This window comes from Calypte anna, chromosome 1, assembly GCF_003957555.1.
Source record: "Calypte anna isolate BGI_N300 chromosome 1, bCalAnn1_v1.p, whole genome shotgun sequence".
NCBI classification, from domain to species: Eukaryota; Metazoa; Chordata; class Aves; order Apodiformes; family Trochilidae; genus Calypte; species Calypte anna.
Window position 1 is genome coordinate 157423927 of NC_044244.1, and position 24246 is coordinate 157448172.

General features: G+C 43.7%; 1 protein-coding gene across 5 annotated transcripts in view; it reads left to right on the forward strand.

The window, feature by feature from the left end:
- The first annotated feature begins 21801 nt into the window (after positions 1–21801).
- KLF12 (Kruppel like factor 12) overlaps positions 21802–24246 on the forward strand; it is a 248895-nt gene continuing 246450 nt past the window's right edge. For 2 of the 5 annotated variants that reach the window (XR_003987198.1, XM_030445057.1), the window contains exon 1: positions 21864–22015. The gene's annotated coding sequence lies outside the window, so the exon portion shown is untranslated. Of the gene's footprint in view, positions 22016–22073; positions 22241–23376; positions 23631–24246 lie in introns of those variants that run through there. The other 3 variants (XM_030445103.1, XM_030445086.1, XM_030445078.1) reach the window with 3 other exon arrangements.

Sequence of the window (24246 nt, forward strand, 5' to 3'; positions counted from 1 at the left end):
AGGAAGAAAAATAAATAACTAAATACAAATTTTAAAAAGATCCTTTTTTTCCCCTAAAATACTAATCTCTGTTCTGCATCTGTCTGGTAACGCTGTCAGCTCTCCCTTTCCCAACAGTTCTCTCCCTCTCTATCTCATGGAAAAATGGGGCAGGAAGAAGTCATTGAAAGCATTCTTGGGGATTGAGGCTACCAGGGCTTGCTGCTGCACAATTATGCAAACAGATCCTTTTGCAAACAACTTCTAAGAAGGAAATAGGGAGCTTATAGTGAACAAGTGAGAACAGCAGTTATTGTAACTGCATGCCTAATACTGACTCTCTGACCTTTTACTGTGAACTGGGCTGTGCTAAGGTGTAGATGAGGGACATGAAACTAAAGACAGGAAAAAAAATGTAGATAGCTATCTTTATTTTAATAATTTTAGCCTTTATTCTGTAATTTAAACTCTTAGTAGAGAGAGCTTGGAATTCTATAAAATAAAGATTGGACAGCAAAGCAAATGTAGCTGTATGAGTACTGGTGGCAAACCCCTAACTTCCAGTTGTTGTCCCACAGATCATTTTCCTGTGAACACTTTGGGCTTGTTTAGGTTAGTTTTTGTTTTTAGCATGGGTTTCTTTTGAGGGTTTTGGAATGGTGAACTTAAATCTGAGCTAGGTAAACACAGTTACGGATCCTGAGTAATCTTTCATTGCCAATCAAAGTAATGACACTCTTTCACTAGCGCTTTTTCTTTCTCTCCCTCACTTTGATTTATACCCTGGAGTTTTGCTTAGTGATTTTTCAGAAGCTTCAGAGAAGTTAAAATAAACATGTTTAGTGCTGAACAGATTCATCTTCTCTTCATATTTTCCCTCCAGTCCTTTGCCAAGCTCCCAGAGCTGCCATCCAGAATCGCTGCCTCTGGATGACAGCCCCTGCCATCCTCTGAAACCACAGCTGTACCACACAGAGGTATCCTTTTGGGTCAACTTTCTCCTGTGGAAAAGAGGCAGTAATGGGGCCTTAAAACTGTCTACCCCTTGGGTCAGCAAACGAGTCTTTATCTGGGTCACTGGTCACGTTATCACATCTGTATGAGCAACCCTCTCGGCTCGTCTGAAACTCTGCTGGGGCCAGTGAGAGGCTGTGCAGGGACAGAGTCCAGATGCAAGGTCAGGGGCTGAGTTTGGGAAATACCTCTGCTATTGACTCTGCACGTCACAGATGCACCCCAGGGGAAAGTTATGTGAAACTGATAGCTTTGGGTTCTAGAGTGTATTTATTAAATTCTCCCATCCATCCTCCCTTTCCTATTTTACATGTTCAACACAAACTCACAAGCTGGCTGAAAATAATACTGTCTGTGCTGGATCTTTCATGTTCTTCAAATGTATTTTTGGGAACACAAGTTTTTATTTTAATAGGATCTACCTCATGTTTTCCCATGATAACTGAAAGTGTAACTCACCTTACTGTAATAAATAGATTTAAGTTGGAGGGGCTACTTAGTATAAATAAGGGCAGTATTTTAGGATAAAGGCTTAAAATTATCACATTGCTTTTTAAATGCTGTTATCTTTGTTGGGTTGTATTATGAAAATTTAGGGCTAATATTTAATAGACGGAGGGTGCAAGCGCAGAGCCATTATTTTACTGTATTTATACATATCCCTGTAAACTGATTTTTTTTTTAAACTTGTTTTTCTTCTGCTGCCACTATGGAAAGCAGGACTTAAAAACAAAAAAAAAAACAAAAAAAAACCACCAGCAACCCCCCCAGCTACTCACAGCTGTGCTGATGTCCATAACCAATGCTGCTTTTACACTAATGACTTCAGATACTGGTACCAGGGAATCTCCAGTAATTAGGTAGCTGCCACACACTCACTTCTGTAGATGCCTCTCTCCTCCTTTTTGCTTTGCCTGGTTTATGGCTCCTTTGCTTTGTTGCTCTTTATCAGTAACAGAGCAGTGGCATATTGCACTCCCAGCTGGTACTGTGCTTTCCTGCCTATATGCCTCCATGTAAAAAAAAAACCACTGAAACGATGCCTTGCCAACATGCCTAAAGTTGGAAAAATAACTAAAAAAAAAAATATAAAATTCTGACATGTTTGTTTTCTCAAAACAAACCTTGTGCCTGTAATGTTAGAAGCTCTAATGGACTAGGGAATTTCTTCCCCTGAACTGTGTAGAAGTTGACAATAAAATGAAATTTTACAGGGAAGTCTTATTTTTCTTTTCACTGAATTGTTTCACCATGAATCAACATTGTAAGTAGAATGACAAAGCAGCAAAGGGAGTTGTGGCTTTCATTCAGACCCTGTTTCACCCTGAATAATCTAGGTACTCAGGACCTGTCCCACTTCTCTGTTTCCTGGGATATTCCTACAGCTGCAGAGGCATCAACAGCTCTGCCTCCATATGGAAGGAATCTCCAGGGACCACAAGAGACCCTGGGGTGACAGTGTAGCCTGGGAGCAGCTGATGCAGGGGTAGGACAAAGCTGCTGGGGTTAGAGGTGCCCAGCAAGCTTTGGGGAAGATGCCTCCCTTCTTTTCTGTGGCTTCAGAGCAGATCCTAGGGCTTGATGCCAAGCAGTTATCACTGCAATAGGAGAGAGGTAATAAAAGCCTTAATCTAATCCTCCTGCATCAAGTAATCCTGCATTGAAATTAATTTTTCTGAATGTGTCTTACTCTAAAAGATAAAAACCTGCAAAGAAACAGAGACTCTTAGAATGATTTAACTTTCTGGGTAGCATCAGAGGAAAGACTGAGGCTGACTCTGCATTGGCACTGCATATGCCAGCATGTAAGATATTGTGAAACATACACTGAAGCTTGAAACTTGGGCACTGGGGTCCTCTCCCAGCAGCAGGAGTGTGCAGCCAGGGCTGGTCTGTGGTCCCCCCCATCCTGACCAGAGCCTGGCTCTGGGGGCTGCTGGTAGCCAAAGGGCCTGGGAGTAGCCACACAGGCAGTCCTGCCACCCTGGGACCACCGAGGCCGCTGAACCACAGCCAGCATGGAAAATGTCCTACAGGCTTTGGAGAGCCACTCCTCTGGCATGTGTGCTGTGTTCCCTCCCTTCCACAGGGCACTGCATCTGGACCAGATGCTGGTTAGAGCAAGGACTCGGTCTCAGCTGCTGGGGAATGGTGTCTCAGGCCAAAATGTTACTGGTATTTTAGGCAAAGCACATCTAACTTCTTGTGAGGTCATCTGAACCCATGGTGTGCAAGGCCTGAGGTGGAAGGGGCTGTTATTGCTGGTGCTTTTCCCATAGGGTCTCACATAAATCAGGAAATGAAAATGAGGTGGGATACCCAAGGATTCTAACTGGCTTTGCAAGCACAGGGTGTAATGTGCTGAAGAGGGAGTGTCAAGCTTCGGCTTTCTTAAATTTCCTGGCTATTGTTGATTTATATCAGATCCTTAAAGCTTTTTAAACACAGTGTTTTGTTAGTATTTCCTTAGTATAAATGAGTCAAAGGGATGACATATTTCATGGAAGCTTATGGATGTATTCTTCTCGGAAAGACCCAAAGGGTTCTTTTGGCATTGGCACATCCATTGAGCAATTGTTGTTAAGATGTGAAATATATACCAGGTAGACTTTGTGGCTCCTTGAGGTTTGTCATGCTGTCTTCCTTTAAACAGACACCTATAGTATTTTGTGTGTGGCATATACATAAAATTATATGTATTTACACTATATGCCCAACCACGCGTCATAAAACTCCCCGGTCTCTCTTACAGAACACTTACTTCAGATGTATGCCATGCATGGAAAAAATTCTGTACCAAATGAGATTTTACATGTTTTCATTTATGCTCATTTAGATGACTTATCAACCTCCCTATCAGGATCTCTAAAGAAAAAAAAAATCTTTCAAAGCTGCCAAAAGGAAGCATTTACCATATGATTACTGCCAGTGCTTAGTTTTAATTATAACGGTCCTGAAATAAAACAACAAAATATATGAAAATAAGAACCTGCAGAGTCATGCTAATTTTTGTAATTCTTTATGCTTACTTAGAGGCCAGTGACAATTCTGGGAAAAATTCACAAGAACATCCTATTTTGTCAGTTCTCAGTCTAAACTAATTAGTCAGTCTAAACTAATGGTCCTTCCACTTTTTTTTTTTTTTTTTTTTTTTTTTTTTTCCAAAGTGGTGATAAAAGAACAGAGATACCCAGGTGAGAGATGAGTTCAAAGCTGTGGCCAGGGGGAATTCCCCACCCCCCCCCAAGTGACATTGATGCTCCTCAATCCACACTGATGCTTCCAGGGCTTAGGCAGGAGCTCAGCCCAGCAGCAGGGGTTCAAAAGTGGGGAGGGCAAACCACAGCAAGCAGCTTGGATGGGCAGCAAGGCTTCCTTTGGCCTCTGACTCGCTCATCTGCAAAAATCCCTTTCCCAGAAAATTCCATGGGAAAGTGCTGCATTGGCATCACCCCCTCACAAGCAGATTCTCCCTCTGAAGAGTGCCAGCTTCCAACTCAGACCCTTGCACGTGTAGCTTAAAAATGCCCCCATCAAATTCCAAGTGGCATTTCCAGGGACAGCACTCCGATGCCGGCAGAGTGTCCTCTCCAGCTGCCTCCAAGGGTATAAATTCCAAGACTATAAATTCTGGGAGTATTTCTGATTTTAAGACTACAGCAGCCAGATTTCTAAATGCAAATCATGCCTTCAGCACTCGCTGGTACCATCATCAAACCATTAAGCCCCCACTATGCTGTGCTTAAACCCAAGCCATGTGAGAGGGCAAGTCAAAAAAAGAAAAGTCCAGAAATAATACACTGAAAATATGGGAAAAGGCTCTGTATTTCAGCTGTCTTTGTTCTTACACTGATTTAAATTTTCATCTTCATAATACTAAAAATGAGATTCTGTTCACCAATTCTATTTTTGTTCAGGATATGCAACTAAATTACTGGAAATATTATAACAGCACTTTCTCACCTTTTAAAAGAAGTAAAGCCATGCCATCACAGAATACATTCAGCAGCTATAAAGAAGGTACTGTTTTGACTTGTTGAAGGTGCAGCAAAAATATTGTTTCCCACTGAAAAACAATTGTTTTCAGTTGGTTGGGTAAAAAAAATATTACTTGAACTATAGGGAAATATACCTTTCTTATTTTAAAACTCATATGCACAGACACAAGAGTGGGGAGCTGGGGTGTACACTTTTATAAATGAGGAAAATGTACCTTTTCCTAAATTGAACATCATGAATTCCCAATCATATGGTCTAGCCTAAATCTCAAATAAAAGTTGAGTGGTTTAAATTGATTAAGTTATTACAAGTTAAATAACCAAGGAGAGTATTAGTCAAAAGCTTGTTCCAGAAGATTTGATATATAGTTTCTGAGAAAAAAAAAAAAAGGAGACTGCTCGGTTCTGAAACAGGCACTGGAGACATTCAGGTATTATTTAATAGGAAGAGAGTTTATTCTGGAACAGACCACTGTGCATGAGAGTGACTGAGCAGGATGAAAGACTCCAACAGCAGAAGCACGAGGTGGTATCTATCACTCCAACCTTTTCATTTCCCAGCCAGACATATGGCTGAATCTTGTAATTTAAATGCAGATTATCTGTCCCAGCAGGAGTGCCTGCACATCCTGGATCCAGTGTCATGTTTCAGTAGAGGCGTCAGTGACTGTTTTGTGTTGCATCATTTAAAAATATTTTGTTCTTTGATAAATTTAAATATTTTTCATGCTTTTAAAGGGTGGGTCTTCTTTCTACAGATGCTTTTGACTCTTTTAAGGGAAAAATAATTCATTTCTGGTTTTCTACACTACCTGAAAGCTAGTTTGTGTCCTATTTACACAGAAGGAATGAATCTCCCCATTTACAGTACCAGGATGGCTGAACTTCAGAGTCTTTGGCGCCTTGGCCTGGGAAGGAGCTGCAGTGTACAATGCACAGTGGAGAGCTGTATGCCAAGGGCCTTTTGAAGCAGTCATGTCATTTAGTCATGCAAATAAATATAGGGGTTTCTTTGAAAATCAAAGTGTATATAGGAATAGGTGTCTAGGCATAGGAGTATTAGCACATGCAGTTTCTTGATAGATTTTTGGAGGAGCAACACATAAACTTTTCAAAATTTTATTGGGAGTTGGACAAACTCCATGTTTCTATATCCCAGGGATACAAGTTCCTTGCTCTCCTGCACTGTCTAACCCACTGGATGTTTACCCTCCAGAAACATCCTGGTCTGCTGTCAAATCCCTCAGATAAAAGTTTTGGACCAGCCCAGATGCAGACCAGTGTCAGGAAGTGCCCCATGTCTTTCACCTAAGATGCTCCAGCCTGACCAGACCAGACAAGATAGAATCATAGCATCATCATGGATGGAAAGGACCTTCAAGATCATCGAGTCCAACACCTTAAGCACTAAACCATCTCCCACAGTGCCACATAAAACTGTTTTTTAATACCTCCAGAGATGGCGACCCCACTACCTCCCTGGGCAATCTGTTCCAATGCCTCACCACCCAGTGAAGAATTTTTTCCTAATACCTAATCTGAACCTCCCCTGGTGCAGCTTGAACCCATTATCTCTTGTCTTTTCAATAGGGAGAAGAAGCCAACACCCACCTCACTACAGCCTCCTTTCAGGTAGTTGAAGAGGATGATAAGATTTCCACTCAACCTCCTCTTCTACAGACTGAACAGCCCCAGCTCCCTCAGCCTTTCCTTGTAAGACATGTTCTCCAGACCCCTTATCAGCTTGGTTGCCCTTCTCTGCACCCTCTCCAGCACCTCAGTGCCCTTCCTATACTGTGATGCCCAAAACTGCACACAGTACTTGAGGTGCAACCTCATCAAGGCTGAGTATCAGGGTAAGATGCCCAACCTCTTCTGAAATAACCATGAAGGGTCTTCATCTACTGGACTCAGCTTCCAGAGTCTTTGGTGTTACCTATTTCACCCTGGAAACGGGAGAGTTTCTGAACTGTCAGGGTTTTAGGCTGCAGATCCTAAATAGCACAAGAATGCTTAAATCAGAGCGCTGGGGATATTTGTGAAGGGAGTAAGCTCTGCTGCTGCTTGAGTTAAGCCTCTGTGTGGGTGGCACAGGAAAGGTCACATGGACAAAAGGAGGGCAGGGAAGAGAAAGGCAGCCTGCTTCAGCAGCTGTAACAGAGGGGAATGAGGAAGAGGGGAGGTTGTAGCCAGGTGGGGGTTGGTCTCTTTTCCCAGGCAACTCTCAGCAAGACAAGAGGGCACGGTCTTAAGTTGTGCCGGGAGATGTTCAGGCTGGATATTAGAAAGGTTTAGGCTGGATATTAGAAAGAATTTCTTTACTGAGAGGGTGATCAGGCAGTGGAATGGGCTGCCCTGGGAAGTAGTGGATTCTCCGTGTCTGGAGATATTTAAAAAGAGACTGGATGTGGCACTCAGTGCCATGGTCTAGTAACTGCAGCGGTAGTGGATCAAGGGTTGGACTTGATCTCTGAGGTCCCTTCCAACCCAGCCAATTCTATGATTCTATGATTCTAAGAGCTGTGGAAACGGGGAATGAGATGGACAGTGTGGACATGGGATGTGGTTGCTCTTCAGGGGAATATGGAGGTGTCAGGTGGCACAGGATGCTGTGTCTGATGTGAAGCTCATACAGAAACACGTGGGCATCCCCAAAGGCACAGTACTGGTATGGCCTAACAGGTACTTGTTCTCAGGCTTCATCTGTGCAAGTAATCAGGGCACAGCTCCAAACACTAACTTGTAAATTGCTAAATTGTTAGTGTGATCTTTTGGCATTGTATTGACAATTGTCATCTGGGGTGTTTAGGTCTTCAGCTGTCACTTCAGGTCTAGGACTGATGTGAAAAATACAGTTGTTGACATGGCAAAGACAAGGAAGTTGAAGCTGCTTGGATTTATTTACCAGACGAAGGAGAAATGCCATAAAAAGACTAATTTTAACACTGTAAGTAGGCATCAATACAACAGAGGACCCAGGAAAAGTGACTGAGTGACACAGCAGTCACAGAACAGAATACAATATGAGCAGTCATGAGGATGCCACACTATGTACCTGCATTTAATAATCCTTGTATTGTGAAATGGTGGACAGGGATAGGTAGGTAGATAGGTAGGTAGGTGGGTAGGGAAAGAGGGAAAGAGAGAAAGAGAGGGAGAGAAAGAAAGAGAAAGAGAGAGAAGGAAAGGAGAAAGGAAAGGAAAGGAAAGGAAAGGAAAGGAAAGGAAAGGAAAGGAAAGGAAAGGAAAGGAAAGGAAAGGAAAGGAAAGGAAAGGAAAGGAAAGGAAAGGAAAGGAAAGGAAAGGAAAGGAAAGGAAAGGAAAGGAAAGGAAAGGAAAGGAAAGGAAAGGAAAGGAAAGGAAAGGAAAGGAAAGGAAAGGAAAAGAGCAAGGCAAGGCAAGGCAAGGCAGAAAAAAAAGATGTTCTCAGCTTACCTTGGTGGAATGCCCTTACCTGGTATGGCCAATCGAGGATACTTCTGGTTTAGCTCATGGGCAATGAAATAGTTAGTGTGACATATCGCAGCATGAGAAATACTCAAATAACTACAGAAATACTCAAATAACTACCGAAAGTATATGTGTAGATATGCCCCTCAGGAAGGTTGTTACTACATTATCTAGATCAGTATGTGTGCTGCTGTAGAGGACAATTGCATGTGTAAAGAATTTACATGCTTAAGAGGTACAGAAAAGACAGACCAAGAAGCCCATCAAAACTTATTTCAAGCAGTTATTGTGATTTCTGGGTAAAGATTCTTTTAGTTTTCTTCCATTGCTTGCTAAAAGAGCTAAACCCTTCCTAAAAAACTTCCATCTGGACAGATCAGTGAGCAAAACTGGAGACAAAGGTGAGAAATGAAAATATAGGCTTTTTTCTTTTTTTCTTTTTTTCTTTTTTTTTTTTTTTTTTTTGGTATTAGTGCTCTTTCCACTGAATTTCCAAATGTCTCTTTAGCAAAATGTATTTGACAGGTTAGGAATGAAGGAGTTTTTCCACATTTCCTGAAGCTCATCAGTAATTTGTAGGAGAGACAATCGATCAACATTTGACAGCCTTCTTTCACAAGTATTGTCTTAAAATATGTTTTAGAGAGAGATTTTGACACACTCATTCTCCAAACCCCTGGCTTTCAGGTTTGTCTTTGCATATTTCAGTTTAAAATCCCAACTGAGAAAATAATCGCTTTCTACATCTTGTAGGCTTTGATCCTTTTAGAATCTTATTTAATGAATTCTGCCTTTTGCCTCTCACTTAGATAAAAAGTCTTAAAAAAACTAAAACAGAACCAAAAGCCAAAAACCTAACACCATCAACAACACTAACAAATGTCCTGCCTCTGAGCATAGTAAGAAAATAACCTTAGTGGTGTTTTGCCTGCAGACACCCCATGGAACTCCACAATGATAGATTCTAATTAAGGGATTGACTTTTCAAGAAAGATTAAAATAAAGAAATGCATTTAGCTTTGCTAAACAATGACAAGGAGGGAACAGGAGAACTGTCAGCAACAATAAGAAGATTGTAAACAACAACAATAGACAAGGGCTGTTTGAAGGAAGAGAAAGAACACTTTCTGAGGCGCCAAGAATAATAAGGAACAATGGATGCGTAATGTAGAATAAATAAGTCCAATGTTTATTATTAGTATTCTTATGATACTACAACTTTTGACTGAACACAGGGATGTTACTTGTCAAGGACAGAGTAATTAATGACCAGGGTAAGTGGAAGGGCTCTGATTACCTTATTTCAGCACTGCCAAATGTGATGTGCACTTTCATGTGAGAGGTTGCACCATTGTACATCTCCCTCATGATGAAAATGTTTGCATCAGGTCTGCTTTCTAGGCAGCCTTTGTAGAAATGTCCATCAGAAATAACATTTACAGAACTGCAAACCCACTTTTTCCTCCAAGGGACCAGTGGTAGAGCCACCACCTTCACACTGTGGAGAGGGCAAGGAGTAATAAGGAAGGCAGTAGAGGCTGCACAGTGTGGTGTGCTTCTGGGTTTCATCTCCTGCATCCAGGGGAGGAGGTGCTCTGTTTCTAGCATGAACGTGAGCAGATCCTTGCATCCACCCCTGGGATGGCTTTGTCTCACCACCTTGAAACACCTTGTCTAACCCCAAAGGAAACAAAGCTGAAGTCTTGGCAGCCTGCTACTGCTGTTCAACCTGATGTAGGGATTTCTGCTTGCTTTAGAGAAAGACATGTTAGAATAGCCTCCAAAGCCTCTATGAAAATGTAGTTTTCACTTAATATTTAAAAGGGCAAACTCAACATTGTTAAGAATTTTTAGGTTATCATGATTCAGGGTAAGGCAGAAGCCCAGTTACAATAAATGCTCATGCTAAAACCCCTTACTAAAACACTGTAGTGTAAGCCACCATGTTTCCTAGGTCTTGACAGTGGAAGTGTATGCTGTTATTGCTGAAAGAAGTACAGTCTTTGAATGAACCTAGACCGTGCCCATTAAAGCTCTTATGGAAGAGCATAACCACTTCTACTGAAGTCTCGGGAGCCAGAGATGGGTTTCAGCTCCAACACACAGGTCAGGATGTCCACAGTCAGAGATGAATACAGGAAGGCTCCAAGACTGCACTCTTCCTTGGTCACCTGGGACAGTTTCTGATGGTCCCTCAGAATTTTTCTCTTCAAATAGCAAAATAATCACGGTTGCCCCTAATAACACTAAATCCCCTGCTCTTCCTCCAGCACCTGGACTTGCAAGGTGAGCACTTTGCCTCTGTTTCACAATGTAGACAGAGCTGGGAACGTGTACTGTTTTGTGTAATTCTAACATAAAGCCAGCAGTTATTCAAATAGAAAGATATCTGGGGATTATTTTTTTCCACTGCAGAGGATACACATGAATGTAGCGTTACAGAGCCTACCATGCAATTGTGATGCCATGTGATGGCAATGTTTCCAAATCTATCTAAATTCCAAATTCTATCCCACAACAAAAGGTCAGTAAGTAACCACTCAGACAGATACAATGACAGACTTCCTTTCTACCTGACATGCAATCTTCCCAGAAAATGAAGACAGAAATTACTGAGTACATTTGTAAAACATAGAATGAGAGGTGTGTGTACAAAACCAATTAAGGAAAGAATTGCTTTTCGCTGCTTTTTTCCTGGTGCACTCTTTTGGAAATTTACCTCCATATACTAATTAACCTCTGGGTGACTTTATGTAAATTAGATGGCATTCTCTGCAGTATTTCTGTAGTACTGCAAGTGATTTAAAGTGATATAAAGTGCTTTAACGGTAGCCAACAAAGTTTCTTTTTAATATATTAGACTATAAAGACACTGGAATGAGCAGGCTCTCTTGGAATAAGAGGTAAATTATGAAAAAGAGAAGAAAAGGTGAAAGTTGTTTGAAAGATACTAGGAAGATACACAGAGTTCATGGGCCACATGCCCAGCTTTATAAACACACCCAGGACCGCTAACTCAGTGTGGATGTTAAAAATTACACTATCTCAGGGCCTTGTATCACACACTGTAAACAGATATTCAGGATGTTAACTGGAGTCCTAGAGCCATTGGTGATATCAGAGAAGCAATTCCAATAGATCAGAAAGTGTCACTTAGGAAGCCAGGGGATTGATTTCCCTTATGGTGCCTTGCTGTGCCATTAGTTTTCCCATATCTCTGAGACATCTGGGACAAAGAGTCTCGTGAGGAAATTGAACTAGGGAAACAGTGTCTAGATTTATAGAGATTTGCTGTTATGCCTAAAAGATTTCAGAGCAGAATTAGCCTTGCTGACTTGGTGTTGCCCACAAACATCTAAAGCACTTGGGAAAGCAAAGACACAGGGACTGACCAAATCAGTGTCAAGAGTCCATCCATGCTGAAGCCAAATGTGCTCCTGAGTGTTCATTGAGGTGTATGGCATGACAAAGATGTCTGGTGATCTCAGTAAAGTTTAGAAACCTATTGCAGGATGAGTTAAACCTTAGAGGTGAGTATCTTTTTCCATTAGAGAGGGGGAGAGCATGGCTGGTCCTGATGTAAATGTCTATAGTCAATATCCCAGTCCCTTAGGAAAGCAAAGCTAATAAAGGAACACTCCTGGGAGAAGAAAGAAAGAATAATGCTGTGCATTATTATTGTTGTTGTAGTTCAAAACATATATATATATAAAAGCATTATACATATTATATAAGCCTTATTACATATTGTATTACATGTTATCTACATATTGTTTGGGTACAGATGCATCACTGAAAAAAAATTAGTAGTCTGATTCAGCCTCTGGAAAAGATGGCCAAGGTGCTCAGCTCAAGAAGAGAGTACCAGGCTGTGACTCCCAATGCAGTAAGCCTTGCAACATACACTTAGGCACCTTAAGTGCTGAGGCAGGGGAAATTCTACTATATATTTCTTTTCAGTCATTCTTTGTTAGTTTTGGAGGCTCCCTACTCAAGTACTCTGGCTGTGGTGAATCCCAGGCACCTGATTCTCCCTGTGATATATAAAGAATGGGAAGTTCACACTGCACATTATGAATGAATTCAGTACTAGGAGCTTACAGGAGTTGTGTGGTGAAACCTGGTATTGTCACGTTGCCTGTGGACATAAAGGCAGGTATCTAGTAGTTAAGCACAGTAGCAGCTTGGCTGTAGGCTTTCAAATGTTGCTGGAGTTAGCTTGTCATCTGTGAAATGCTAAAATGCTTGGAACAATGCCAAGCAGCTACCTGGGTCATAGTCTGAATTGAACAGTGGAGAGCCAGGCTGAGAGATTTACTTCAGGGTAGCCTGGGGAAAAAAAAAGAAAAAAAGAAAAAAAAAAAAGAAAAAATTTAGAGAACTATTAAAGGAAAATTTACATCATGAATATATAATAATGGCATTTAGTAATTCTGAATGCTGCTTTTAGGTGGGGGAGTGTGATGGAGAGGCAGACACAGCCAAGATGAAGAGGGATTTCCTACTCAGGGCATCCTGACCTGTGCACTCTACTGCTCTACTGGCAGAGCAACCTGCTTAATATTTCCCCTGCACCCCCTCTTTTTTTTTTTCTATAAACCTCTTCCTGGGCAAAGTGGGAGTATGTAAAGTTCTGAAAGACATCAAGGAAACTTCCAACATGCTATTTCCCTTTGCTAACTCCTTTTTTGCCAGGAAAAGATACCCAGTCTGCAGGACCTTTAAAACCTACAGCCACTGTGGTTGACATTTATTTGTGTCTCATTGCAGAGGCAGATCCCCTCCTGGATCCATCACATATAAAAGAGGAGTGGAGGTCCCTAAAGGTGGGGGTGTGAGATGGTGATGCCTTGCAATCAGCCTCAGGTTTTCCAGGTTTAGTTTAAGTTTGAAGTGCTCCAAGATACAAAGGCATGGTGGCATAGGAGAGGTGCACCTAACAATGCTTTAAAAATGAAAAGAAAGCTTGTTCAGAGAAAAAAACGTGGCAGACTAAGGAAAAGGACAGAGCTGCCTTTTCTCTACCCCATGACTGGCCTCATGCTCCGGTGTGTTTCCATGGAGGCTGTTGCCTGTCACTGCATGGCTCACAGTGGAGTGTCACATTGGATGGGAGCCAGCTCAACAAGAAAAATAAAGTGAGTTTTTAAGAGGTAATGTGGTAAATGTTCTTCTCAGTCTGGCTACCAATATGTGCTGTCTAGCCTGAGGCGTGCAGCACATATGGGTGAAGCTACTGAAGTTTGGTACTTTTAACTTCTCGAGTCACTTTTTACAAAATCAAAAGCGACACATTAGAATAATTGAAGGGGGGAGAGAGGGGGGGGGAAAGATAGGTGAAAGATAGAATATCGCTAATTTCTCAGTTCTTATTCTGATGCTTACATGCTTTTCCACATACCAGGGGATTTTCCCTCCTGCTTAGACACTGGCAGAGTGGGAAGCTGTTTGCAGCAGCAGACAGCCAGGGTAGCCAAGCACCCCAGCCATGCTGCTGGTGCCCAGGCAGGTGATGGTGTCCAGGGCAGCAGCAGATGCTGTCATTTGGGCCACCTGCTTGGGGCAGCCCTAATGGTAGCCCTGCCCTCCCACTCTCCTAGCAGCTGCTGCAATAGGCAGCCTGGCTCCAGCTCCTCCTTCCTACATGGAAAATCCAGTTTCACCTCCGCTGCTGAGGCTCAAATGAGCTCTGGTGCTAGCTGCTCCTCAGACAATTTGGTCAGCCCGTTTGGAGGGGCTGTGTTACAGAGGGGAACTTTAGAAGAAAAAGTTGGGTGATGTCTGCTAGTCAGAAATCTGCTTCTCTCTCACTTCTGGTCTTTCAAGGCACTTCAGCAGTCATTTTGTTGTGTGCCCCTGGTCTTCTGGGAGAGCATCACAACCTCCTCCTCTTTTTCCCATCTGTCAGCTCAGTAGTGACAATAGGGCAGGCTGGAGTTTCTTTCAGCTCATTCAATTTCTACAGTTAGCATTTGCCAAGTGCTCAACCATTTGTAAAAATCATGTCATCAGTTGTCATTAGAAAGAGAATTGATAACTGGTATTTACTAAGAGTTGCAGTCACTCAAACTAATACATTCTTATTAAAAAAATAATCCAAAATAACACCAAAAAACCCCAAAAAACCCTACACCAACAACCCCAGACATTAAGTCTGGGTAAGACATTAAGTAATTGCTACAATATGATGCTTATGTTTTTCGGCTGCTAGATTGATACCCAGTGGCACAACTATGGTTAATAATCTGTGAAAACCCCCACTTAAAAAAAAAATTGTAACTAATTAAAAAAAAAAAAATTTACTCACTGAAATGTGATCCGTACAACTGAGTCCAGGTGAAACCTCTTGTGAGCCATCAACCTTTTATCCAGAAAACATACGACCCAGAAATCACCACAACCATGGATATGTCCATGATGCCCAGGTGCAAACCCAGGCATTTCAAGCCAACCTGATAAAACAACAAGTGTTGAAAAGAACCACTTTCAATGTGTCTCATTTCCAGTCTGATTCTGAATCCTTTCCACTCTTGAGCTGAGTAAATATCTCCTGAATCCAAGAGACTCTGGTATTGGAAAAGCCAAGTTGTGTGGCACTGAAATAAAAAATTACCAACATGAATGCCTTGGTAACACCAGAAGGCATCAGGATGGAAGATGGGAAAGAAAGAATGTTGTCCAAGTAAAGAAAAAGCATCAAAGTGATTATTTGTTTGGAGATTTATTCTGTTGTAACTTACTTAACACCTCCATGGAAAACAAAGAACTTTGCTGAATTAAAAACAACTGGGGTAAGAACAGATTTTCTTTATTTTTATGCATAAAACCTGTCAAGAACAGAGTGAAAGATTGCTCTGATAATAACTACAAGAAACACATCCTGGATATTTTTTGCTGCCCACTAGGTCTGAAATCAGATCCATGCTCAGCTGAATGTGCTCCTTTGCTGTCCTGCCTGCAGAACGCTTCTCAATCCTATGCACAAAACCAAAACAGTTCTGAAACATTTCTTCTGGCTTTGAAACTGTTCCTCCAGCTCTTTCATGTGCAGAACTTCTTTTGCAGCCTATGAAACCTATGCACAGGGAACAAATTGCATACCACCAGTTCTACAAAGACAGAGTGCAGGGCAGGATAACTGAGAGCCACAGGAACACAACACAGTGGCAGTTACAAGGGAAATTTGGAAAGATCATCCCACGCCATGCCTCTATCTTGCTAAAAGAGATGTAGCAGCTTTAAGGTTCATATACAGTATGCCTCTCTTTATAAAAAAGCACTGTTTAAGAGAATAAAAGATTCCACTAATTCTTTTTTTTTTTTTCACCCCTCCTAACCAACCAAAACCCACAGTGTTCAGTATGAGCAGCTGAGATAATGAAATTGAACACGGAGCTTAAAATTATGTAAGAAATTTTCTCAGGGTGATGCTTTGGTCTATAAATTCAGCTACAGAGTTTTTAAATGAAAATCCACAGCAGCCTGTTCTGTTCCTGGGTGTCAAACTGACATAATGTTCAAAGCCAGGAAGTGTTTGTGTCAGTTTTTTTCCTTACTAAAACATTAACCAAACACTGGAGAGTCCAAAACCTCCTCCTTTCTTAGAACATGTTCCTTGATGATTCCTTTCACTTTTGCCAGTGTTGGATTATACTAAATAAGGTACTGTTCCTCCTGTTCTCCTGCCTCTTAAATAAGATCATAACCCTTCAAGGGCTAAAAGAAGGAAATTTTAAAATTAAAAAAAAATAGTGCATGATCTCAATCCAAGGTTATAGAAAGGGTACAGAGCTTTCGGATCAAGGGAGTGAAGCATTAATACTGCACGGCCCTACTTTCCTAGAATATGTATCTTGGCAACATTGCTATTCTAAATCTGGCAAATTGAGTATTTTGATCTCTGCCCCTAGAGAAAAAAATGCACCTATTATATCACGTTATAATTTTACTCTTTCATGCAGTGTAACTCAACTATTCTGCATTATATACTTTATTGTATCAGAGAGGCTGCTTTGTGTACACTACCACTGCCATTAATGAACTGAAGCCAGGTTGTTTTGGTTGGTTTTTTTTTTATAAGGAGATTGGACAGAAGGGAAGATTTACTGATTGTCTAAGAAGGAAAAATTGGTTTATACAAAATACAGAAAAAGCACAAAAGTGGCCCAGTGGTGTGTTCCAGTGTTCATACCCAAGGAACATTACTGCTGATGTTTGAGCAAGTCCCATGAAACAGGATAGTGCCACTTGTCAGTCATACTTACACGTTTTACACTGATCATTTTGGTTAATGGGCTCCTAGAAGCTGACTACAAACCCCAGCATTTGTAGTGCAGTGCATGTGAAGACACTTTATGAGCAGATTCAAAGAAACAGAAGCTGACATCCTTACCCCCAAAAAAGTCTGCAGGTTGCAGCTTGATGGTGGCTGTCAGATAAAGCAGCAAGGCCCCCATGTCCATGCTGAGCTTAACACCAGCCTGAGTAGAGAATGAGTGGAGGAAGCACTTGGCAGATGATCAGAGACTGGCTTGCAAGACAGCAACCATACCCAAAAGGCTGGATCTGCTGATGTGGTCAATTCCTTGACCAAAAAAATGTACATGTCTGTATCCAAAAGGGAAGGCTTGTGAAAGGAATTAGTAATACAATCCCTCAACTGCAGGTATTTGAATTGATTATCTGTCAACCCAAAGGTTTCCCTAAGTTCAGCAAATGAACACAATCTGTCTTCTAAAATATATCATGTAATTTGTTAAAGCTTTTGCCTAACCATGCATTCCAAATAAAAACACATTTAGTTTTTGGTTTAGATAGTAAGGTTGATTTTTTTTTTCTTTTAGTTTACTTGAGTTAGAAAATTGAATACAAGCTGAAATGGAATAAACAATAGATAAGAGTGATTTTTATGACTGGTGTTAATTTAAAAGACAAAAATCTCTCAATATTCAGCACATTACTGATTTACTTCAGATGTATCTTTATTTGTTTCAGGCTTGCATTGTTAAAATATGCTATTGATTTTCTGTTTGCTTTTGTTCTGAGGTTCCAGTGTGCTCTCTGCTGGTGATGCCATTCCCCCTTTTGAAAAAATGATTGATTCATTATGATTCAATTAAAAACAAAGCAAAACAAAAAAGCCCAAGACTTAAAACATACTTAATTTAAAGGTAGACATTGCTGAACTTATTAGCACATTTGCTGGGTTAGGATCTAAGACAAAATGCAAGTAAGACAGTAGATATGGGGGAGGAATGGTGAAGAAAATTCTGTATCAGTGAATGACAAATACATGACAGATGAGAGGCTGAGGAACATTATGGGGATATCTTATAGGACCTTCTTTTTAGTAAGTTTTAGGAAACTCCATTGGGGAGCTACAGGAATACTGAAAGGAGCCACTTGGGAATCCAAGTGATGGGACCCAATAATTAAGTGAATTAGTAGCACCGTTCTGTAGGCAATATGGCAGAAGTGGAGAAGAATTATGGAAAAAGTCTAAAACACACACATGAACATACTTGTCAGGCTTATGAAAAAGTAAGTAACCAAAAATGTTCTGTGGGTCAATTTACTCTCCTAGCTTCCAGAAGCATGTATTTCTATTTTTAGCATTGTATATGGCAATGCACTATTAAGGTTCCCATTTCAAAATTCCAGAAGACTCTTCTATCTGAAAATATGGCACGCTGAACAGACTCATTGATGAAAAGAAAATGTGAGTAAAGACCCTTCTTCCAAGAAAAAAATGCAGAAAAAAAGAGAACTTTCTAAACCTTTATAAATACTAAGTGTTTCCAAAGCATTTCAGTGCTAAAATGTAAGCCAGAACATTTTCAAATAGGCGATGTATGCTCAGCTTTGTTAATCTAGATGAGAATGAAAACAGAGAGGTCAGGTATATGGAGTGAGCCAAGACAGTGATTTAGTAGGACAGATTTTCCATAAAAGCATGTGATTGAAAACTATATTTCTCTCTACATCTATGATATATATCAAATACTAATGTGTAATATCCCTACTTCTGTATCAATCTATTGGTAAATAATCATGTAATATATTTCTCCTATGAATGTTGCTACATATTTTTGCTTTAGATACTGCCCTGCAAATTCATGCATATGGGTAATAGTTCTTAGTAGCAGGCAATAGACCATGTAAACAGCCAACATCACACATAATGAAGCTCACAGAGAACAAATTTTATCACCAAATGTCAGTCAGCCAACCCCTCTTCTAGATGATTTCCTTAGATATATTAGAGAAATGAATAAAATATTTCTAAATATGACAAAATAAATATTGATGGGTTTAAATATTTTATCTGAAATTCAATGGAAATGAGCTTCATCTGCTTCCCAGGGCACAGCAATGTGTGCAACATGATGTTTCTCTGTTACCCACCTTATCGCTCTGTCTACATGCAATCTTCTTCCTGCTATCACTATTCATTTTTCATGTGCCAAGTATTCATTAATCCTTTAACCTCAGTAGGTAGAAACCAGTTTTTCTCTGCAGCACACTCAGCTCTGGGAAATTGTTGCTCCCCGTTCCAAGTGGTTAAGAAGGATGAATGTTAATGCCCATGCTTTTTATTGATAAATCTGAATTTAAGCTACTCACCTATCCAGGGAATTCTTCTAGTGTTCCATAGTAGTCTTCTTCCTATGGGATTGCATATTTTATCTTTTGAAACACTGTGTTACAAACGCTAACTTTTGACTTGGGAAAAATCTTTTGAAACCTAATGAATCATGTACGTCACTTATGGAGAATTGTTGGAAATGGTTCTGCATCTAAACTAATAATAGAAGGATATACATTGCTTGGGTCATTAGACTGCATTTTAACTCTACCCCCTTTTCTCCAAAGGAAGTGACAACACTAGAAGCAAAATTATAATAGCAAACCATGTCAATTCCTCTTTATATCTTGCAGAGACATATACTTACATAGACTACAAGGTAGAGTTCTGTTTATATCCATTTTAACATTTCTTTTTTGTTATTCCACCTTCTTTTTTCAGCCTTGTAGAGACACAGGTAAGATGCAGGGACAAATAGCAAGAGGGTTACGTTACCTAACCTGCTTATGCCAAAAGGTGGCAGAGGACCAGCAACAGGGAAACATATGGAGTGATGCATAGATGTATTTCAGGCAGTTGGCATGAAATCCTCAAAAGGAACAAGCATCAGGTCTGGTTCTTCTGGCTCCCTTGGTAAATATTGTGTACAGAAGCAAACATGAGTTTGTATTTACTGAAAGTAATAGCGTTTTAGCAGTAATTATTTACCTGAGCTCAGCCTGGCTTTTCCTGTAAATACCCAAGCTATACAGGCTTTTGCAAACACGCTATGGGCCAACCTACCAGACAAGAGATCCATCCTTCTTCTTGCACTTCATTTGCCAAATTATTGTTATGAGTGGGATCCTCAGAAATTGCTGAGCCAAGATTTGAGGAGGACGAGGGGTGAGGACTCCTAAGGAGCCTGCCATTTTCTACCTGCTCTGCCCATGGCTTTTGCCAGAGTTGAGCGTGGCCATCCTATTCTTAAGGCTATTAAGCTTCTGCAAACAAAATACTCCCTGACCATTGCCCAGAAACCATCTTAGCAGCCAGGGCTGGTCAAAGCTCACTTCCACTCAGGCCACACTGTTTACTTCAAACAACAGGAGTCATGAGGGAGGAGGCAGAAATCAGCCACATCAGCTTTACATTAACAAGAGGCTCTCCGAGGCAAGGGAATCCCGAGGTAACCGATCAGGCCAGCTTAGTAGCCTGGACACTGGTCAGGCAAGGGCCAGGGATCTTTCTGCAAAAATATTTCACTGCGTACATGTGTATGTGCAAGAATGCTTTTGAAAAGAAATAAGAGATTTGCTTCTGAAAGTTTAGCAGCAACTCTCAGGATTTATATTTTTGTTTCCTAAGGCTTTAAAATTTCTTCTTTTAAAACATCCATGTAATAAAAAAAGTTTGTATTTTAAACAGACATTAAGATTTTGGAATGTGTTTCTCTGTATGTGGCTATTAATGGCCATTAATGCAGCCCTTATATCTGAAAAATCTCCCCTCAAGTCCTCGGTTTGCAGAGGCACGACTCGGAATTAGGCGCTGACCACCATGCAGAAAAAAAACCCAAAACAAAGTAACAAAACATATCTCATAATTCTCACAAGCTGCAGTGCGTCTGTGTGAAGAAATTAAATTATAATAAAAAACATAAAACCCCAAAACAGACAAAGCAAAAAAAAAAAAAAAAACCAAAAAAACCCGTAAAAAGGAAAGGTTTGCAACACTCAACTCCTGCCAGCCCTCCAGGTACCTGCGCGGACGGCAGCGGCCAGCATGGCAAGCGGGGATTAGCACAGGAGGCGAACGCTGCCACCTCCACCGCCACCCTTACTGCCCCCGCTACCGCCCCCGCCGCCGGCCTCCCGCTCCCCGCCAGCAGCGCGGCCCTGGGACGGTCCCTCCCGCCCCGCGGCCCCCGGTCACCGCGCCCGGGCCCCGCCCGCCGCCCCCGCCCACTCCCCGGGGGGCTCCCCGCGAAGCCTGTCCCTCCGTTGCCTCCCCCGCCACAGGGCTACCCAGGGCGGTGTCACCGCCGCCTTGTCCCCACCCGCACTCCCCTCAGAGCCCCATCGCCGCGTCACCCCGGGGCTCCACTAAGCGTCCCCAGACCCCTGTCCCCTCACGGTGCTCCCCTCAGCGTCTTCATCTCCTTGTTCTCCCCGGGACTCCCCTCATCACCGTATCCCCCGGGGCTCCCCTCAGCTCCCTCTCCACCCCCGGGGCTCCCCTCAACTCTCCCTCCACCCCTCGGGGCTCCCCTCAGCTCCCCCTCCACCCTGTCGTGTCCGCCCTCCGGAGCTCCTCTCAGCGCCACCACCGCCCCGCCCCCCTCAGGCCTTCCCTCAGCGTCCCCATCGCCCCATATCCTCCCTCCCCGGTCTCTCCCGTCGCCCCGCACCCCGCCGAGACTCCCTCCGTGCCCCGTTAACCTGTCCCCGCCCCGCCTGCCCTCAGCGGCTCCCCCGCCCCGGGCCTCCCCTCGGCGCCACCGCGCCCCCCCCCCCGCTGCTATCGGCCCCGCCCTGCCCCTCCCTGCAGCGCCCCCGGAGGCCCCACCGCCCTGCCCCTCCCCTCGGCGCCCCGCTGCCCTGCCCCCCGCGGCCGGGCGGGGTGGGCCGGGACCGGAGCCAGTGCCGAAGCCGGGCGGAGGGCGGTGCGGCCGGGCGTTACCTTCCCCACCCCTCCGGGGCGGGGCGGGGCGGGCAGCGCACCGGGCGCCGGGGCGGCCGAGGGGCGGGGGTGCGGCCCCTCCCTTCCCCCCGCCCGGCTGCCGGTGGGGGCGGGGACGCGCCGCATGCCAGCGACGCCACCGGCGCCCGCCGCGACCGTAGCAAGGGGCTGGGAGCTGGGTAGGGGGACAGCGGTCCGGACCGGACCCTTTGTCTGAGCGGCCGGTGGGGTGTCGCGGCGGCGGCCCCACCGAGAGGCGAGGCGAGGCGGCGCCGGGAGCCTCCTCCACCCTCGGCCCACCCTGCCCCCGGCTCATCATGTGACGCGGGTAAGTCGGCGGCGAGCGCCGCGGTTCTCCGGGCTGCCCCCATTCATTTCCCGGGAAAGGCGGTGAGCCTGGGCTCCTCCGCCGGTGCTGTGCGCTGTGTGAGAGTGGGTGACTGCCCGCCCGGGGAGAGCGGGGCGGACAGACAGATAGACAGACAGGAGAGAGAGCGGGGACCCCGTGTCAGGGGGAGGAAACAGTTTCTCCTGCTCTGCCGCTTCTGCTCAGGTCTGTGCCGATTCCCTTTCTTATAAGAATAAACGGCGAACGTGTATATTTTTTACTGCTGCTGCTGTCCCAGTCAGCTTTCTTTTTCTTTTTTTTTTTTTTTTTTTTTTAGAAAAAAAAATAATCGCTCCTATACTGAAGTTAAATAATTTAAAAGAAGAGCGGGGGCAGGGCGCTTCCCCCCTTCTCCCCCCCCTTCTCCTTCCCCCAGCACCACCGGGGCGAGCCGGGGGTTAACAGCGGTGCCCCCCCCCCCCCTCCTCGCCATCCCTTTCCTCCCTCCATCCCTCCCGGTGCCCCGGCGTCAGCGATGCCTGAGGGGGAGGTTGGAGGGGAGGGTGTGAGTGTATGTGTGCAGGGTGCTGGGGGCCGCCCCCGGCCCGAACTTTTCCTTCAACTTTTCCCGCTGAGGCTTTAGGTGGGGGATGGGGGAGGGGAGAGGAAGGAGGGGGAGGAGGGATTGGGGGGGGGCGGTGAAAAAAGCGGGGGAAAAAATAAAAAGCGATAAGCGAGGAGTGAGGAACAGCGGGCTGGGAGCGCCCAGCCCTTTGTGCTGCCGCCCCTGGGCGGGGGTAGAGGGGCGAGCGGCTGCGGTGCCCCTGCGCCTTTGGGGGGAGTGTGTATGTGTGGGGAAAAAAATTAATATGTAATAATAAATACTAAAAAAAAAAAAAAAAACCCAAGTAAAAAATCAGAGTGTAACGCTACAAAGGGAGAGAATTGGCTGTAACGTTATATAGGGGCAAAAACTAGAGTAACGCTGTATTACCTTCTACAAAAATAATTACCTTATGTAAAACAAACACTTGCGCTTCCAGCAGTCGGCCGGCGTTGCTTGGGGAGCAAACCGCTGGTATTTGCATTAAAAGACTGTGCCCCATGGCACCGCCGTCACCCTGGGAAGACCACCGCAACCTTTCCGCTGCTGCTGCGACCGGGTAGACGCACTGGGAGGAAATTTGGGCTCCCAACCCTTTCTCCTCCCAAAATCTCGCCCCCAGCGGGTGGTGCGGTTTTTTGTTTGTGTTTTTTGTTGTTTTCTTGGGTTTTTTTCTTTTTTTCTTTTTTTTCCTTGGTGGGGGGGAGGGGGAAGGCGGATAGGAGCAACCCGATGGGTTATTTTATGTTCACCCCCCCCTCCGTGGTTTGCAGGGATGCGATGCTCCGCTCCAGGCAGCGGGGTTGGTTTTTTGTTTTGTTTTTTTGTGGGGTTTTTTTCGGGTCTTGGCGTGGCGTTCGCTCCCCCGAAAATAAGCTTGCAAAAGAAGCGGTTTTTACGCTCTTAAGGACCAGGTGCGAGCTCCTTTGGTAGGAGGCACCGAAGAGAAGTTCACTTGCATCGGGGTTTAAAATCCTGCTAGCTTTTGGCGGCCTCTTTCCCCCTGAATAAGTAAGTAAATCGATTTATTGCTTTTAATTATCCATCATGAAATGTATTTTCCTCCTTCCTGCTTTTTTTTTTTTTTTTTTTTTTTTTTCCTCTCACCACGGCAGGTAGATATTCGCGCCAACTTTGCGAGGCTGCTTTATATAGCAGTGTCGTATATGGGCTCCATTTTCTGCTTTCTGGTTGGTCTCCAACTCCGAAATGTACAGGGACAGCAAAGTGGTCTTAGCGTGGGATTAGTAACTGTGCTGAATAGGTCACAGATGGGGCGATAGGAGCATTTTATTAGTGACGTAAGGCTGCATAAACCGAGCCTGCTTATTTATTTATTTATTTTGATAATTCGTGCTCGGGGAGAAGGCGGAGGGGGTGGGGGGGAGGAGGAGGGGGACACATCACACAGTATCTAATGGGACGTAATCAACTTGAAACCGCTGTCTGGAAGCCGGTGTCTCACCTACCAGTCATGACCCGACCGCGCATAGCGAAGGAGAAACATTGCATGCGGCTTTTTTTTTTTTTTTTTTTTTTTTTCGTCCTCTCCCCTCCTTGTCGGTGCTGCCGGAGGTTTTGGCAGCGGGTGGGAGCCGCTGCCGTGCCGCTGCGCTGCCGGCGGTGC